Source organism: Sesamum indicum, linkage group LG11 (assembly GCF_000512975.1).
Source record: "Sesamum indicum cultivar Zhongzhi No. 13 linkage group LG11, S_indicum_v1.0, whole genome shotgun sequence".
Lineage (NCBI taxonomy): Eukaryota > Viridiplantae > Streptophyta > Magnoliopsida > Lamiales > Pedaliaceae > Sesamum > Sesamum indicum.
In genome coordinates this window covers 2504748-2518043 of record NC_026155.1, presented here as the reverse complement: position 1 = coordinate 2518043, position 13296 = coordinate 2504748, and positions in this window count along the sequence as shown.

Here is a 13296-nt window from a genome sequence, read left to right as displayed (position 1 = left end):
AAATTAAACGTTGTAATTTAATATAGTTTCTTTTTTTTAATCTAAATGAATTATATAATACAAAGAATGCATTCAACTAATGTTTTATTTTTCAATAAGTAATATTAGTTTAGATTTAAATACTTTAACATAGTTTTCAATATTAAATTAATTGTATAAGACAAAGTATACACTCAACTAAGTTTTTATTTTTTTATATTAAGTAATATTATTTTAAAATTTAGTAATTTAACATAGATTTTGATCTAAAATGAATTATATAATACAAATAATACAATCAAGTAATTTTTTATTATTTCAATAACTAATATCCTTTTATTTTAGACCATTTAGGTATTTTAACGTAATTTTTCTTATACAATGAATTATATAATATAAACAAAACATTCATCTAATTTTTTAATTCCACAGTCATTAATATCCAACTTAAATTAACAAAATTTTATCCAAATGAATTAGATATTACAAATAATACATTCAACTATTTTTTCCTATAAGTAATACTAAATATCATTGTAAAATTAGGCAATTTAACATAATTTTTTTTTATCTAAATTATATTATACAAATAATACATCCAACAATTTTGTTTTTTGGTATTTTATATATAAAGTTGGATATATGCAAAATTATATAAAGATTTACCTATAATATCATAATTTTTATTAATAATGTATTACATATGAATATATAAATAATAAAAATTATTAAAAAGTTAGACTAGGGCGGGTTCGGTACAAAACCCATAACCCGCCCCGGACCCGACAATGTAAATTATTACAAATGTGAGCACCACAGTCAGTATCTAATACCAAGAAGCAGAATTAGCGACCATATTAATTTCAACAACAAACATACCTTGGATGACAAGAAATTTTGGGACAGTTCTTCTCCCAATACCCCTTTTCATGGCAATAGTGGTAGACGACTTCTGCCTTGCTAGTTTCAGGAAGCCAACGGTCAGGGCCTTGACCACTGGTTTGCTTAGAGGGGCTAGAATATTGGCCTTGCTTTTCTACTTCTTCCAATGTCGGGCATTCATGCCTTTCCTGCAAGTCGAAGCCTCCCCCGAAATGAGAACATGCTCCGATCTCTTGATCATCGTCTTGAATTGAAGAAACATATTGATCAATTTAGGGATGGATTTCTCAAGCCTATTCATGTTGAAGTTTATAACAAAGGGGTCATAAGAGGGAGGGAGCAACTGAAGGAACACATCAATATATGTGTCGTTCTCGATCCCTAACTTCAAAAGTCAAGCTTCTCCACGAAGGATAGCATTTGGACACAGTGATCATGAACCAACGATATTTCAACCATCTTAGTGCCAAAGAAGGCTTTAGTCACGACATATCTTATATGCCTATCAGGCACTGCATATAGATCATGCAGGCACATCATGATTGAACTAGCATGATCCAGCCTATCATACTATTTTTAGAATTCATTTGTCATAGATGCCAATATGATACTGCAAACCTTCTGGTAATCATCATGCCATTTCTCGAATGTCACACATTCTTCGTCACTAGAATCTTCTAGAGGATGCGGGGGACTAATCCAAAACATAGGGCTACTCTTAAAGTCCAAAATGATTTTTAAATTCCTTAAGCAGTCATTTTAGTTGTTTCCATTCAATTTGTTAGCCTAAAGAATATAAGTAAGTGAATTCTTAGACATGGTTTGATCTACATCAATATAAAAGCAAAAAATTAGCAAATCTTTCTTAATATTGAATATAAGTTATGACATGGTTCTTAATCATATGTTATTCCTACTATTTCTTTTAAATCCCATCACTGCTTAAAGTAGGGTACATAGAAGAAATCCAGTATAAATGGTTATTGAATGTCGTGTTCATGCCAAAGGGGGTGAAAAAATGGAGAATGTATACTGATTTCACATATTTAAACAAAGCATGTCCTGAGGATCAATATCCTTTGCTACAGATTTGTTGGTAGACTCTACAATAGCATGTGCTCTTCTTAGTATGATGGACGTATTTCAGGGTTATCATCAAATTCATATGGTGATGGAGGATTAGGATGAGACATCATTTATTACAGAAAAAAGGTATATATTTTTATAAAGCATTATGGATTGAAAATGCAAGAGCAACATGCCACCATTATAAAAATAAAATAAAAAAAATGAGGGATTTGGGGAAGATAAAACGACCTTTCTAAAAATCATCTCTAATTGGGATTGTCATTGGAACTCTTGAGGAACGAAGTAAGATTGCTGACGTCACAATCCTCTTATATTTCATCTTTTATTTTTGGAACGGCATGACCTTTACAAGAGGTGTTCTAATTATTGTGTTGCAAGATGTGTTCCTATTTCAGTGCCAAAAGTAGAACGATAAAACATTGTAACGTAGTTTGGAACTCTTTTATAATCATTAGAACGGCCCGCCAATGGCATATGGGTACCGTCCAAAATGAGTTCCAAAGATTGGTGAAATATGGGGTAGTGAAAAAACCCATTCCAAAATGAGTTACAATTTGAGACGGTTTCAGTCCTTAGAAATTCCTGTACTACAATACCCATTCTTAAGTATGGTATTTGTGGGATGTAGTTTGTGTTCCAAGTACCATTCCAAAGTGAGGTACAATGTGGCATGGGTTCAATGGATATAAAATATTGTATTGCAATATCTATTCCAATGGCTAGATTTTAAAGGCCATTTTTGTGTTCCAAACCGTGGTCCAGACCCCATTTCTAAAATGGTGCAATGGCTACATTATCTGTGGAGTTTCAAATTCCATTCCTGTTCCAAAATAATATTTTTAAAATTGAATGATATTTTTTTGTGAAATCTGCGTTAGGAACGGTTATTTCAATTTGATCATTGCAAACCCAGTTCCATAATAATTTAGTATGGCACCTTCTAAAAAATAGGTGGAAAATTTAAAACTTGGAATGAATACTTTTCAATTTGCCCGTTCCAAAACCAATTACAACATAATTTAGTATGGGGCCTTCTGAAAAATAGGTGGAAAATTTAAAAAATCGTTCCTAATTGTATTCAACCACCATTTCAATTTTTAAATTATCTTGACCGTTCCAAATGTTAATCATAGTTGTTCCAAAATGTGTTTAAAAGTTGTCTAGTGTACGTTCTGGTTAAGATAACTCAACATCCGCGAGGCTGATTAATTTCAAATTTAAACACGTATAAAATTCTTTTTGAATATATCTAACGGTCTAATCTAAAATCACATGGCGTGATAGAAGGTTGAACCATTTTGAATCTTCCTTATTACGGACTAGATATGATACCTCGATATCCGTGTACCAAAATAGTCCAAAAATTCATCGAATGCATTTTTGTGTCTATTTAATCATATTTAACGGTCTGATCAAAATTTGACGATTGATTAGGCAATGCAGTACAACAATATAAGATGTTAGTTACATCTGTGTAATATTAACAAATTTGAATATACAAATATACTTCATATAACATATATCAATCTCATAATAAATATTTTGTGTTTTTAATTGTTTTAACCATTCATTGTATACTCTTCTTTGGTCATTAACGTGTCCCGTATGGGTTTTTCTTAATTTTTATTTATTTTCTTAAAAAATGAATAATTATTTGAAACTTTTTATATACGATGTTAAAAACAACGTCGTTTAAGTATTATAACTCTATTAGGAACGGTCTTAGGAATACATTGCATTTCTTAAAACTGTTGTCATGGCCCTTCCAAACCAAGTAAAACATCGTCGTTTTTCTGCTAAGAAGTATTGTGTTTTTACTTTTGGAACGGTCATTGGAACAATTTTACTAACAAATACCGTTCCAAAGATTTAATATAAATATGTCATTTACCAAATTTTTCTCCATTCTTCTGCTTCTTCCCCAATCTTTCCTCCATCTTTGAAACTTCTTGAATTTCATTTTCTGTGTGTGAAGAAGGCTGAAGAAGCAGTCCCTCCTCCATTTTGCCCGTGCGAAGCTTCTGCTCTAGCCTAGTTTTTTTTTTTTTCCTTCTGAAAATTTATGTTTTGGTCGTAATGATGTTGATAATGTTTGGTTAGTATTTGATAAAATATTCAATGACGATAATATTTGAGTTCATTGTATTTGATAAAATTATTGATGATGATGTTGAAATTAGTTTAAATTTGTTTTAAATTTTTCAAAATTTTTCTTTTACTTTTCTATTTCATTCGTGACTGAAAATTATTTTTTTAATTTTATAATTAGTAAAAATAAAAAACTATTAAAAATAGTTTCATTGTATTTTCCTGATATTTTTGATGCAAAATATTTATGAAATTATTTTAATAATTTTTTTGATTTTTCTAAAATTTTCTGGAAATATTCAGAATTTTTTTCTTATTTTTCTGTGTATTTTTTTAAAAAATATTCTGATTTTTTTCCTACAAATTTCTATAGTTTGTTGATGATGATATTTAGTTAGTATTTGATTAAATTATCAATGATGATGGTATTGGAGTTCATTAGTATTTGATGAAATTATTGATGATGATGATCTCAAAATTATTTTAAAATTTTATATTTAATTTTTCAGAATTTTTTAATTTTTCTATTTCATTTGTGATTGAAAACTAGTCTTAATATTTTTTATTCAATTTTACGTAATTAATAAAAATAAAAAAAAATTATTAAAATGTGTTTGAGTATTTTTTTTTCCCTCAAAATCTTTGATGTAAAATATTGATGAAAAATATGAAAACAATTTTAATAAATTTTCTATTTTTCTATTTTTTTTTTGGAAATATTCAGAATTTTTTTCTTATTTTTATATAATATATATTTTATTTTTTTATCTTTTTAACAAATATATAAATATATATTATTTATAATGAATGCGAACATAATTATTGTGAAAAATGCATTTTTCTGTAATTATGTGGGTTTTCTATAATTTGCTGTAATTTTTTGAAATTTATGTTCTTTTTTTCTATTTATTAAAAAATTATTCTGTTTTTCTATTTATTAATGAAAAATGTTTGTGTAATTTATTAAATTATTTTTCTGTAATTTTTTTAATTTGTATAATTTTATAAATATTTGTGTAAATTCTTTAATTTTATGAATATTTGTGTAAATTCTGTAATTTTATGAATATTCTGTAATTCAAAAATTAAATTTACTAGAATTTTATAGATTATATCTAGTGGTAGTCTGCCTCCTCCAGGACGTGGTTCAAGAGCTTAGGTAATGTTTTTAAATGCTTAATTATCGTATAATTTAATATTTTTAATATTTTAACATTTTGTTTCTTTTTTTGTGCTATTGCAGATGACGTACTGGTGGGATTATGACGTTTCGGATTTTCCATATGTGGGTGGACAAGTTAATTCAAAAGTGATTCGCTTTCTCCAGGGGTTAATTACTAGATCGGTGTGGCTAGCCAACGAGGTTTGGCCCCACCCGCAGTTATACTGGGGTGTAGATTAGGGTTTTTTTTATATATATTTGTAAACGTATAATTTTGGTATTAACATAATATTTGTTCTATTTTTTAATGTTAATTGCATTCCATAATTCAATAATAATTAATTAAATTATAACAAAATAATTAATTTTACTAATTAATTATTATTATAAAATTATTATTTCAAAATTAAAAATAATTAACAAAATTATAAACTAGAAAAGGACTTTTGCACGATTTGTGCAGTGTTTAAATAAATTAAATACCATTACAAAATTAATGACTAAAATATTGAAAGAACCATTTCAAAAAATGTAGTAATCTAGTGAGAAATGGTGGTGCAAAAATCATTTCAAACACATTATACAACAGTTCCAAACAAAGGATAAAATCGTTCCAACAAAGGACAAAATTGTTCCAAAGTATATTTCAAAGCCCGGTCCTAAATACATCACTTGAACATAGATAATGTTAGAATGACTGTTCCAAAATCTGTACAAAAATAAAACCATAAACCGTTCAAATAGAAAAAAAAGTGTTCCAGAAAACTGAATTATACTTTTAGATAGTTAGACGTATTTTGCAGTGGTATATGAACAAGTAGTACAAAAGCCGTTACTAATTAAGAACAGTTCTGGCCCATCTATTGCAATTAAGTAGGAACACTATCTTTACGACGGAAGGCCTGCCATTCTATGGCCGTTGAAGAAACCAGTTCAACAGTGTTAAGTTAGTAATTTCTAGTTCCACAAAAGGAAAAAACCATTCCTAAAACCTGTTCTAAATTCCGCATTTTTCTGTAGTGCAATGATTGGTGAATTCGGTATGGTCTTCGAAAGCAAATACGCGAGAACCAGTTGTAGCACTTAAAAGAATGCTTTAGTATCATATAAAGAAGGGCAAATTGCAACTTTCGTCCAGTTTCTTAGGGGTTGTGGCATTTTCAGTCCAGGTCTTTATCAAAATAGTATTGTGGAACAATAATTAAAAAATTTTGGCAATTTTAGGACAAATTACCCTAAATCAGCCGGAATTGTGCACGAGGGAGGCACGTGAGCTTTTCAAAGTTGTCTGAAGCTTACGTGTCCGGTGAATCTGCTTATGTGTAAAAAGAAAGGGGGGGGGGACATGACGTGGCAAGCTGACGTGGAAAAGAAGGCCACGTCAGCTTGCCCATAGTTAAAAATCGCAAGTTTTCTTTTGCAAACAAAATTGACAGCTAACCCCCAATCTTTGCTATACAAGAACCCTAGTCCGCTCCCAATCTTTGCTAGAAAAATTCGCTCCCAAGCCAAGCTACGATTTAAGGAGAAATTGAGCAAGGAATTGAAGATGAGCAGTTTTTCATCTCTCGTCGATTGCTATTGTGGAAAGAGGGCAGTGCTTCGGACCTCATGGACTGAGATCAATCCTGGAAGGAGATTCCATTCATGTAAAAACTACAATGTAAGTTTGTTTTTCTTTTGTGTTCATCTCCACTTTGCAGAAATTTCTCCTCATTATATTTTTCTTATTTTCTTATCTGATTGTAGATGGGTGGGTGTGGTTTTTTTGATTGGGAGGACCCTCCAATGTGTGGAAGGGCGCGTACAATTATCCCAAGTTTATTGCAAGAAGAGTGAAATGGAAGCTGAAATTTTGAAACTAAATTTCAGGCATGGAAGACTTTGGAGACTGATAGTTGTTTTATTGGTTGTTTGCATAATGTGCATTTGGGTGAGTGTTGGATTGTGTTCAAAGAAGCAACAAGAAAAATGTAGGGTGTAGAAGATGAAGAAGATGGTTAGGTTTAGTTCATATTGTACTATGTTTAGCAAGTGTTTGAATGTATTGTATTTGGTATTTTTGAAGTACTTGTAGCACAAAATCCATATGTAGTCATTTGGTTGTGTAATGGAATTTTCCCCTATTTCAATGTATTGTATTTAGTATTTAGTCTCATCTTTCAATTGATTTTATTACAAATTCATATGTAACCATTTTGTTATGTGTAATGAAATTTCTGCAAACATAATTTATGCCCCGGACTGTAATCTCATACTTTCTGCAAACCAAAACTTCACTTGCACAATCCAAAATTTCTGCAAACCAAAACTTCAACAATGCCAATAAAAAACAGAATACTTAAATACCCCTGTTTCAGCATATTTCACTTCACTTGCACAATGCAAACAATGCAAAAAATATAAACAAAAACAGAACCATAATTTCTGCAAACTCATCATTTCTGAAAATCATAATTTCTGCCAAAAATGCTTACATTGCAATGTGTTTGACTTCATGACATTTCACTTCACTTGCACAACCAAAAAACACTATCCACAAAAACTAATAATCTAACTCCATTTCTACCACTACAAACTATCCACAAAAACTAACCACCACAACACAAAAGCTGATTCACAAAAGCAAGTGTAGAAAAACTAATTCACTACAAGTGTGCAACAAACTACTTTTTCCCGTGATCCTCAGAACTTTGGGAAGGCCATTTAGAGATGTCAACCCACTTTCTCCCATGCTCCTTCACTATTGTCTTGGAAATAGGATCTGATGGCCTGCTTGAAAAAGAGGGCATGAAACTGGTACCAGTCATTGGAGGAGGTGCCCTGATGTTAAGTCTCGGTTGCAATGTCACTTCGGGTTGGAAGGATATGTTTGTGTTGGTCATCTGCAATTGTTCGTACATCGTAGGCCCTTGAACACATGGTGGAGTGGGTGTAGGACCAGGTTCTGTCAGTATTTCTGGCTCCACATCATGATACATTGACTCATGTTGTTCCACAATTGGAGGTAAAATTGGTGGTTGATCATTTACTCTACTATCACTAGCAGACATATCCACCTAATTGAATATCATTGAACACACTGTTATTCAATTTGTATAATAGGATTAAACACCCATAACAAGTGAGCATACTTACCCTATTTGGATCTTTATAGACAGAATGTTTCCTCTTCCTTGTAGTGCTTGTGGATGATGCACCTGCCTGAAAATAAAAATTAATACACAAAATAGTACATTAGTTTATTTATATACAACATATTATGTAAATGTAGTATAAATATTGAGGTACCTTTGAAAACAACGTATTCATTTCAGACTCATCAAGCCCAGGTTCTTGCATGTCCTTATACAAGGCACATCCCTTTGCATTATGTCCCTCCTCACCACATATCTTGCAGTGGTGTTTGACATGTTGCCTTTTGAGTTTAATTTGTTTCTTCTGCTTTTTCTTTTCACCTTTTTCTTTATCTTCATCAGGCTCTCTATTTCTTGCTCTAGCAGGTCTTCCAGGACCTCTGCCAAAGTTTGCAGGCAATGGAGGAATGAAGCCTGTCTCAGACCACAGCATTTCACCACTGATTGGTAGTATAGCAGGTTCATACACTGACTTGTATGTATCCACATTGTAGTAAGGGTGAACCATATCTTCAGGTTGCAAATTTTGATTAAAAATTGCACTGCATGCATGCTTGCAAGGAATTCCTGACAACTGCCACAATCTACATGTGCATGTTCTCCTCTCCAAATCCACTGAGAACTGACTCCCATCATAGCATGAAATTTGATAGTGTCTATCATTGGCCTTAATAGGGATGCAGTCACCAATTTTATCAACATATTTCTGCAGCAACTTTTTAATTTTGGGGCACAAAGTTCCTTTCCACTTCTTGGATGCTTTTTCCCTGTTTTCTTGCAATATTCGCATTAGATATTCCCTTATCCATTCTAGCATTGTAAGAATAGGTTTATCTCTTGCATCCATTATGTTTGCATTGAAGCTTTCACAACAATTATTAAGTAACACATCAGATTTTGGCAATTCAGTAAAATGTGACTTACTCCACTCACTTGGCGGCTTCTCATTCAACCAATCAAAAGCTTTCTCATCTAGCTTCTTTATTTCTTCCATTCTTAGTTTAAATTCCCCCACTGTGCTTGCTCTTGCTGCCTTCCACATTGCATTTTTATATGCAAGGCCCCTAAAACCCGCATTCTTGAAATTATTGTGTAAATGTCTTACACAAAACCTGTGTGCAGCATTAGGAAAGACACTTTGAAAAGCCTGTATGAGTCCTTTCTGTTTGTCTGACATAAAAGTGTATTCACTGTCCCTCTGAATACATACATCCTGTTTCAGCACCGTTAAAAACCATTCCCATGTGTCTGTAGACTCCCTCTGGACTACAACATATGCAATGGGGTACAAGTTATTATTCGGGTCCACCCCCACAGCAGTTAGCAATATTCCCTTATGAGGTCCCTTCAAGTGACAACCATCTACACAAATAACAGGCCTACAACCTCCCAAAAACCCCTGTTTCAAAGCACTGAAACAAACATAGAACTTTTCAAATCTGTTCTGCCCATTTTCATCATTAGTCCCCAATATGACAGTTGAACCAGGGTTTGTTTTCCTAAGCTCCTCTACATAATCCCACAATTCTGTGAATTGGTACTCCGGACTTCCTTCCAGTTTCTTTAAAGCTTCTCTCTTGGCCCTGTACGCTTGATCTCTAGACACATGACATCTAAGCTCATTCATGATGTCTACCCTCCACCCCTTTACACATCTTTTTGGATCAGACTTGAAGTCCTGAAGATATCTTTCACTTAGCCAACTAGTTTTCACATTTTTTACTTTAAAAACTTGTGTGCATGTGTGCTCATCCTTGTACAAATTAACTTGGAAAGTTTGTTCATTCTTCAACTTTGTTGCATGTATTTTCCATTCACATTCCTCCCCAGAACACACAGCATACACCCTGAAGGAATCATTCTTAGTGAACTTGACAGTTCTCTTACTTTTTATTGCATGTGATTGCACTGCTTTTTTGAACTCTTTCTTAGAACTAAAAATCATTCCCAACTCAAGTGCATGATCATACATTAGATATGGATTGAATGCAACAAAATTAGGCCCTTTCTCCTCATCATCTGACTGTCTATGTTCATTGAGATCATTCTCACTAGCCACCATATCAATTGATGAATTTTCAGAGTTGTCTTCCTCAGCATCATTTGACCCACTGGCAATACCCACATTTTCTTCAAATATACCCACACCTCCTGCCTCAGTTTCATTGTTAATCTCATCATCCTCCAAACCCCTGTTTCAGCATTCATGTCATTTCTTCCTCCTACAACTCCCAAAAATACTATGTCGTCATCCTCCACTACTTTAGTCTTCCCCTTCCCCTTTGCCTTTGTTTGACCCTTTTTCCCCCTCACTGTACCAGTTTCAATAGCAACCTCATTAGGTTGTGGAGGCGTATGTTCAATATATACAGTAAATTCCCTAACTTTCATGTGATCTAAAGCTTGTTCTAGTATATCTTCATCACTGAACAATAGTTTAAAGCCACCATTTTTTATTATGTAAAACCTTATTCCTTCCCCAGAAACCCCACATTTTTCAGCAAAAAGTTCAAGGTTTTGCCTGTTCATATGAGTCACATTGACATAATCAAATTTCTGTACTTTTCCACCAATGCAAGCTGCAACAGGCATGTTTCTAAGTTCACCCCCATAGAAAACAGCTACAGTTATGGATTCTGTTTCAGGGTCTGTAAAAGAGCATAAAAAAAAAGAAACCTAAGCAACATAGCAATAACAACACACCATACCAACACCAACATTATAATATTATGATAGCAATTTCATGGGGGACCGCATTTCCACTTTACAAAAAAGCAATACAAAAAAAAAAAAAAAAACAGACACACACACAAAACAACAAAGAACAGTCATCTTCATGGGGACCATGTTTCCCCTTTTCACAATAGCAAATTCATTTCCTTTAAATACTATTCTAAGAGCACTAAGCACAATGCAAGCTAAATAACAAAAAAAAATGAAGGAACCACTTACGATAAGCAGGCGGTGGCATATTCACATGCCTGTCTGCGCGAATGACGACCATCTTCCCACAATCGATTACCGCAGTAAAATTTCCTTTTCCTTCGTGCTAGAATTCAGTAATTTCCTTTTCTTTCGCTCTTTTTCTTTCTTTACAGTTAGGGATTTGGCTAGGGATTTTTACCCATTTTTCTTTACCCTATTCTGTAAAACAGGTGAGAAGACGACAGCACGTGCTAAAGACGTGCTGTCTGTTTTCCCTCCAACAATGTCCACGTTGGCAAGCTGACGTGGCCTTTTTTTCCACGTCATGTCCCCCCCCCCCTTTCTTTTTACACATAAGCAGATTCACCGGACACATAAGCTTCAGGTAACTTTGAAAAGCTCACGTGCCTCCCTCGTGCACAATTCCGACTGATTTAGGGTAATTTGTCCTAAAATTACCAAAATTTTTTAATTATTGTTCCACAATACTATTTTGATAAAGACCTGGACTGAAAATGCCACAACCCCTAAGAAACTGGACGAAATTTGCAATTTGCCCTATAAAGAATATGGCATGAAGTTAAATCCAATCAAGTACACATTTGGAGTAAAAGGAGGTAAATTCTTGGGATGTCTGGTTATCGAAAGAGGAATCGAAGTGTAGCACCCCCTTTGCTACAAGGGCTATATCTACCCTAAACGTCATCCTTATAATAATCCCTGTGTTCATATATATATATATATATATAAATGCACATAATCATCTAATCAATAATGCATACGTAATCACAACGTCATAACGACATAGTCAACCCACAACATCACATATATACAAATCAAACACCACAGGTGATCCACCACAGTTGATCACTACGCCTATGTTCTCTTTATACAAACAAAATAAGATTTGTACTCTAGCTGACAAGAGGAGAAAACAGCATACTGGCCCGACCTGCCTGAGTATAGTGCGTAGACCTACTCTTCAACAGTCAGACACCTCAAAGTCTATTCTTGAAAGAAAATGTCAGCAGAGGGATGAGCCTGCCACTCAGTAAGTAAATAACCAGCCCTATCTATATATGCATATCAAACACAGCCCAAACAAGATAAACAAGCAACAAGCATGGAATACAATAAATTTAATTCCAACATAATCAGCTTTATTACACCACATGATTATCTGATAATAAGACAATCAATCAAACTCCATTTTTCCTAGTTTGCTTACCAGAAGGTGATATTGTGGTTTTTCCATCAACTCAATCTCACCGTTATATAAATTCAAGTGAATCCCCTTGACAGCCGGCCCATCAATCTCATTTCGCACATAGCTCTTTCATTTCGCACATAGCATTTTCATTTCGCACATAGCACTTTCTTTTCGCACATAGCACTTTCATTTCGCACATAGCACTTTTCATATCACCTTATAGGCTTTTTAACACATCAAGGGGTATTCACACCACAATTATATTCAATTTCCACCACTCCCTCATTTCCACATATCACCATTCTTGTAAGCAACTAGTAACGTAAAATAATATATCAACATATTCTCATTTTCATACATTCATAACACATCAAACAACAAACATAGTATTTCAACGTATTTTCTCATTCCACATACACAATATCGTCAATCAAATCAAATCATTCACTACTCATATATTTTCAAATAAATCAATGTCAGCATGAACCACAAATTCATATAATAGTAATACCACAAATAAAGATGACATATATAGATAATACCAATTATTTACTTACCTCGACCTAGCAACGCTTTTATCTATCCAATAGGTAGTGGTTTGGCCTTTTCACTTTACCCCGTATCCTCGGTTTTTAGTTTTTCCGCGAGAGGGAAGGGTGCAACTTTTTCTTTAATTGTGTGTGAATGTGTGTGTATTGTTGTGCATGTGCCACCGCCTCACTTCAAACTCTCTCTCTCCTCACCCATTATATATATATATATTATTTATGATATGTATATATAATATTATTATTTTATTATTTTATTTATTTAATTTAACTTTT